The sequence below is a fragment of the Branchiostoma belcheri genome, unplaced genomic scaffold (assembly GCF_001625305.1).
Source record: "Branchiostoma belcheri isolate BF01 breed outbred unplaced genomic scaffold, Haploidv18h27 scaffold35, whole genome shotgun sequence".
In the NCBI taxonomy this organism is placed as follows: domain Eukaryota; kingdom Metazoa; phylum Chordata; class Leptocardii; order Amphioxiformes; family Branchiostomatidae; genus Branchiostoma; species Branchiostoma belcheri.
In genome coordinates, this window is record NW_017803965.1 from 801,184 (window position 1) to 808,168 (window position 6,985).

The 6,985-nt window shown below is 37.3% G+C and overlaps 1 long non-coding RNA gene across 2 annotated transcripts in view; it reads left to right on the forward strand.

The window, feature by feature from the left end:
• The window catches only part of LOC109475786, a 6,049-nt gene extending 1,289 nt beyond the window's left edge, over window positions 1-4,760 (forward strand). For both annotated transcript variants that reach the window (XR_002140567.1, XR_002140568.1), the window contains exons 2-4: window positions 1,865-1,960; window positions 2,647-2,827; window positions 4,702-4,760. This is a non-coding gene — a long non-coding RNA (uncharacterized LOC109475786). The remainder of the gene's footprint in view (window positions 1-1,864; window positions 1,961-2,646; window positions 2,828-4,701) is intronic.
• Window positions 4,761-6,985: the final 2,225 nt, after the last annotated feature.

The following is a 6,985-nucleotide window of genomic DNA, read 5'->3' on the forward strand; positions in this document are numbered from 1 at the left end:
ACTATATCATATTAGCACCAAGGACAGACATGTTCACCTGTGTGGATAGTGTTCAGCACCAAGGACAGGCATGTTCATGTGTGTGTGTATGTGTGGATAGTGTTCAGCACCAAGGACAGGCATGTTCACCTGTGTGTGGATAGTGTTCAGCACCAAGGACAGGCATGTTCACCTGTGTGTGGATAGTGTTCAGTACCAAGGACAGGCATGTTCACCTGTGTGTGGATAGTTTTCAGCACCAAGGACAAACATGTTCACCTGTGTGTGGATGGTGTTCAGCACCAAGGACAGGCATGTTCACCTGTGTGTGGATGGTTTTCAGTACCAAGGACAGGCATGTTCAGCTGTGTGGATAGTGTTCAGCACCAAGGACAGGCATGTTCACCTGTGTGTGGATGGTGTTCAGTACCAAGGACAGGCATGTTCACCTCTGTATGCATTGTGCTCACTTTTGCTCACAATGTTAAAAGGCAAGTCAATCATCTTCCATTGAAGCATGATGTGCAAGTTATTGTTATGTGTAATTAAAAGAAAAAAATGTGTGCAGATGTTCAAAATAGGATAACAGAAATCCAAATATATGATAGGAGTTTCCAATTATATATAGCTATTATAGGTGTATAATAATAAAATCATCTATCAATAGATATATCTAAAGATTACAAAATGTACAGATAAGAAATTGTTGAAGCATACCTATATGCATCATCTTTAACATAGCTTCCATAGCCCAACTGTTAGCAACTGTAGGTATTACGTACTGGTAAGTTTCAAACCTTACTCCAGCTGCAAAGCATGATGGGAGGTCATAAAAAGGACAGGATGTGTCGCTGTGATTAATGACGCCTGCAGAAGTCAACAAGGCCCCTCTAATCTGATATCTAATAGCTCCCCGATCTATAACGTAATTTGAAAAATAATTGAGGTATGAAATCGGAAAGGCTGCTGCTAGAGGGAAGTAATGGAAGAAATAGCATTCCATACCAGTCTAGCTTTCAGTTTTTATTCTGCGTTGTCAAATCAAAGGATGAGTCCAACTATTGGGATATAAGGATGGATGCCGTGAATATATGTGAAAATTTGTCTACAATCAGACAAGTCGTAGAGTAAGGGTCTGAAAAATACCACAGACTATCTTCAAGTCATTTATCTTCATCTGTTCCAAAATTAATTCCGTCTCTTGCGTAAGGGGATAGAGTTGGTATAGTACTTTCATTACATTCCATATTCAATCAGCAACAGTTCCAGCTTTCTGAAAAATGGCGTATGATATTGGTAGTCGCCGCCAAATTACAGAAATGTTTCCTTGATGTAATTTATGGAAGGTTTAACGACATTTTGGTGATATTGACAGTGTAGGGGTGACAATCTCTATTCTATTGCATCAGGGCAGTGTTTTGTCATTGTTACCATTCAAGATACAGTCTGGCATAGATACAAAAAAAAGACACTCTTTAAAAGATTGTCGTGACTCAGAGTTGTATGAAAATATTACTTTGGATGCTCCATTCTTAAGTTATTATACAGATTTATGTGAAAGTACAGAATTTTCAGTGAAGAAGTAAAATATGCATGTACAATGCACTTGTCAAAAACACACCCCAACCTAGGTAAGAAGACCTCTATTATTAATAAAATAGTCATATAGATCTGTTTTGGCAATCATTGCAACTGCAATTATCTGCTTGAATTTCAGACTGAAAGCTACAAAGACACTACCAATTATATCATAATTATCGTGAATGTTTTTGTGGCTTTATGTTTGGTGAAAGCTCATCAAACAGTTTCCTTCGTGGATCATTCGACTCTTGGCTAACAACTTATGGCCACACCAATTTGATTTGTTGGTTCTTTGATTTTTCAGAAAAAATGGTAAGCGACAGAAATAAATAGAAACAGGCCTAGACATACTATGCTATCCCCTAAGGCTGCAATTGGAGCTATGAAGTCAACATACCAGGTCAGTTTATAATTCAAACAATGAATTTTAAACGTTTTGTCAAACCATTGCATTGATAGATAGAAAAACTGTAACAACTAGGAGGACACAAAAAAACTACCGCAGAGCAGTGGACAAGATTTTCCACAAGATTAGGGAACACAGAGTCTCGAGCTCTTATCTCTCACTGAGCTTAAGAGCTTGAGTGAATCTAGGTCTTCAGCATACCAAAAGGTAGTCTTTTTTCCCCTTATAAGTTATATTCTACATTCCTTTCAGTTTTTGTATATGGTATATATTTGGTATATATCTTATGTGTAATCTGTGAAGAAAACTTGAATAAAGACAGCCAGGCATTATACTGCCAGGAAGAAAAGCAGCTCAGTATTTTATTTGACAATACAGTAATTGGCTTAGAATTACAAAATAATTAGCTTAATCATTACATAGACAAAGCTAATAGATTAGCGTTGATAACAAGTAAGTATGATTCACAATCAAAACTGTTATGCAACTAAAATTTTTCCCTATCTTCTTTTTGTCCTGTTATTCTAAGGTAATTCTGGTTTCCTCCAAAAGAATGATATACAATCTGTCATTGTAGTTTTTGCCTGTGGCAAGAAAAAGAGTGGAAGATAAAAAACCTACAGTTGGTGCATCAATTTTTCATGTACAATCTTACTTCTCATCATCCTCCCTTATCATAGGATCTATCAGGCACATCATCTACTACTGAGGGAGGATGAAAGGATGGATTAATCATGTATTCACCTGCTTTTGTGGACCAGAGCTCCAGCAATGATTGTGATAACAGCTACCATCCATTTTCCTGTCTTACTGAGCTCCACAACAGGAAAAAATCTCTTCTTTCAGCAAATCTTTCCTAAGGTAGCCCTTCAGCTATGCTTAAAATGATTCTTTCCTGAGTGTTTTCACATTCAGCTTTTTTTCTCTAAGTGATATCAATGAAGAGGAATTCTGGAGGCATTTTGTGCTTTAATCCACTTCCTGTGAATTTGATTACAGCATAAACAAAAAGGTACTAGAATTCAAAATATGATTGAGTAATCAAATATACAACATATTACAAACAATATAGTACATTGCTAAAATTATCTTACTTTTGAGTTCAGCTTAGATTGTTATAAACTTTTGAGATTGCTTGTATAAGATGGGAAAATTAGACATGGCACAATCAAGCTAACCAACCAGCCCTTCAACCTGAAGTTTACGTTTTACAATTTTTTGGATGCACCAAACTGTAAATTGTATTGTGTTAGCCCGCACAACCTTATTAACCTTAGCAAAGACCCCATCCCTTCACCCATCCATCCACCTAGCTCCAGCCAATGAGGGCGCCCGAAACAGATTGGATTAAACAATTAAGAATGTACGGTGCCACCTTGATGCTCTGTTTGACTGAAGATGCGCCCTGATGTGATCTGAGTCGACTGTTGTTCGGACTCCTTGTATCTCTGTGGTGATTCATCATTCTTGAGGCAAGGTGTGACCACTGAAGGTTTCCCTGATTGCAAGTTCACACCTGTGAGAGATGTTAAGCTCTTAAAGAACACCTGTCTATTGTGAAGATGAGATGGAGCAATGATTGGCACTTGTCTCCCTTCTTGATGATTTTTGTTGCATCTGATACAATTTTAGAGCATATGTATATATAGATAAAATATATCATCATAAAGTATATGGAGAGAGATATACCCATACCAGGATTAGGGCAGATAGATTTTTAATCTTTTATAAAACAATTATCACATCCAGGATAATAAAGTTCTTTCTACCACAAACAAAATGAGTTTTGGTTGTGCAACAAAGAACTTTATTATCACAGACCATTTAACAACCTGATGAAACTGTTCACAGAAATCACCATACCCAGTTTTACTAAATTGTTTAGTCTTTATTGTTACTCTGCCAAGATGAGTATAGTCCTTTTCCAAATGCATGTTTCAGTGTGGTAGTCATTATGTGATAATCACCATACAACTTTGGTGGTAAGTATTCTGCTAGTGTCAGTACTTTGTATCTAGTCATCCATTGGGAGCACTTAAAGCACACAGATAGCAACACCTCAGACTCATTAAATCCGCATCACAGAACAAGTAGAGGTGTTCAACCTCAGACCTTGAAGACATTGCTGATCTTACTTATAATTTACCAAGTATGATGTGATTAACATTACTGTTGTCTCAGGTAAAATGTAGGAAGCTAAGTTGCCTTGATTTTCTTCAACATTGTGTTACAGATTGCTTTCAATCCTGGTATCATAAGGTTGATCCATTCCACTGTTTCCATCATTTATTATATTTTGCCTGTTTGTTTTTGTTGTTTGTATCAATGTCACTTATATATCTAACACGTGTTCAAATGTACTTCTAGGTTATATGATATCCCTTATATCTTTGATTTGTAAAAAATATTTGAGCATAATGCAAATTACATTACAAGCAGATTTTGCACTTTTCTCAATAACTACAGTAACCATACTACCATGCATACTAAGAATTTTCGTCATATTCTTTTCAGGATTGCAGCCTCTATTAAGCCAATGCTTGTTAATTCTGAACAATTGGTACTGGTAACAATTGAACTGACAAAAAAGGTTGTTTCATAATTTTTTTGGTAGCAAAAAATATTCAATAGGTGACTTTTAGAAGTCTGAAAATGTAGAATAAAACAATGTTCACATTTTCATTTTGCTGAGGTTTTCAACTAATTACATGATCCTTTACATTTTTCCTCTACAGGCTTCCGAAGAACCAGTAGTCATACATTTGTATGAGAGGGAGAAACCAGGATTCCAGGTACCTGCAGTACCATGTTTTTGTCCTAGAGGTCTCTTCCACTCCTGTGGCAGGCTGTGTCTGTTGGCAGATGGGTTAGGCAAAGTGTGCTAGCAGGAGGGTTAGGGAGAAAGTCCTCCCCATTTGTCTTCATCATTATTAATGCACTGTTATGTTGTAATAATTGGGGTGCTACATGGCAAGTATTTGTCACCATGAGGATCACCATCCAGCCAGGAGTAAATACGCCCTATAATGGCGGCATTGTACGCTCGCGGTGGCGATACGTGCGCGTCATCTGTCTCACTTTATCTACCTGCCTCGCTCCTCAATTTCCCAACGAGCGCCGGAGGAGTACGTTGTAACGTGAGACAGTTTGGGTGTCACAGGAACGAACGTTGCCTATTCGGGTTGTGATATTTCACAGGGTTATAATAGAGTGTGCTGTGACTTATCAACGTTCTTGTCCCTAAATCATCAGGATATGTTGTGCCGGTTATAGAAAGTGAGACGGATAAAATAGCTCAGGAGATAGGGTTATGCTAAGGTCATCTTTAAGTTGTCATATAAAACATTATATAGAGAACAAGAAGAGGCAGTGGGATTATTTTTTGTACAAAGAATTGTCACAAATTTTAGAAATATTTATTAAAAGATATTTGAAGCTTGGTATCCTAAAATCTCCATTTTTATCAGTACTTTTGCAAAGACAATGACATAAGACCCCTAAGGTGTTTTATTTATGGTGTTTTTTTAATATAGGATTTTAAGCCTTGATTGCTTGGGCTGCATGAATAGCTCATAATTGATATTAAGATCATTTAGTCAGAAATTCACAAAAAGAAGCAATGGCACTGGTCCTAGGTTGTTTTGCGATTTTTAAAGTAAAATGATCTATTCAAAATCAATCATAACAAGTTAGTGCTACTGCAAATTAGTGTTATGAAATTAGAATGTAGCGAATCAATAGAAACATGACGTTAGATAGTATAGAGTGTCTGTGTGAGTGGTTTTCTCGCTGTAGTGTGTCAACAGTGGCGGCTGCGATGGTGTATCCTGTTTCTCTAACCTTGAGGTGACCTCTGGATGAACCTGTGCAGAGTTCTGCATGTTTTCTTTCACCTGTCTGTCCTAACATCACAGAAGGTTCCACAGAACCACTCTACAAACCAGAGAGAAAAAAACACACTTTGCTACCCCAACCCGTAATGCTGTAATCATTCATTTCTCTGATTCTTATCATTAATCATAGAAGATATGTACTGATCAGGCAATTAGTATGATTACTGTAGCATACGTTTCATATTATATCATATTTTTATGCAGTGAAGGTACCCATGCAGGATGTGGTGAACATTATGATTATTACGTTAATGGTGGATAATCAAATCAACATTGTCTGTTATATTAGTCTTTATTTAATGTATGCAGGAACGTTCAACCTTTTCAATCAAAATATCCCATTCCTTATACTACACTAGTACAAAGCATTTTCATACTAGAAGAAATAATTATAAAAGAATATCATTTTTTCATGCAATAACACTCAAATATCCCTTTTTCCAGTTCTGTTTATCCAATCTACAAATCAACTTCCTTGGTTTATCCCATATTGTGTCAAAAGTTTGACACTTACATGGCAAAAAAAATTGACTATTACTAAATTGTATGTTTTTTTATCAAATGTCTTCTAAGTTGTGAATTCATTGAAACCACAGAAAAATCCCAAACAGGGTGATGATGAGGGTTAAGCTGCCTCATCACAGTCGCCATGGTATCATGTTGCCATAGAAACAGATGCTTTTGTCTGACAATTTACAGAATTGTATATAATGCTCTGAAACTGGCAGTTTTTTCCTGAGGTGCGTTGGTTGTCAAGGAGTTTTATTTTTAGACATCCTTGTCTTTACCTTGTCCCTTGCCCTGTCTGGCACTGTAAGAGGATCGTCCTGTTGTTGCTCTCCCAATATTGACTGAATAGCTTGTCCTTTAAGGGTCTCACTGAGCCTTCAGTGTCCCCGCAAGTCAGTCAAGCAGGGAATCAGGTGTTGCCAAGTCGTCTCGTCAACGTGTTTTCTTTCACGAGCGAGAACAAGTGTCAGAAGTTCGTCTTTTATTGGAAAGCCGGAGATTAGACCGGAGAGGGTATTATCCCGCGGATTGAGGATTTGGAAGCTTACGTCTCCATGTGTATGGGGGTGCTTGGCGGATTAGTTTCTATCCCGGTGCGGGATTAGCGCACTTGGCT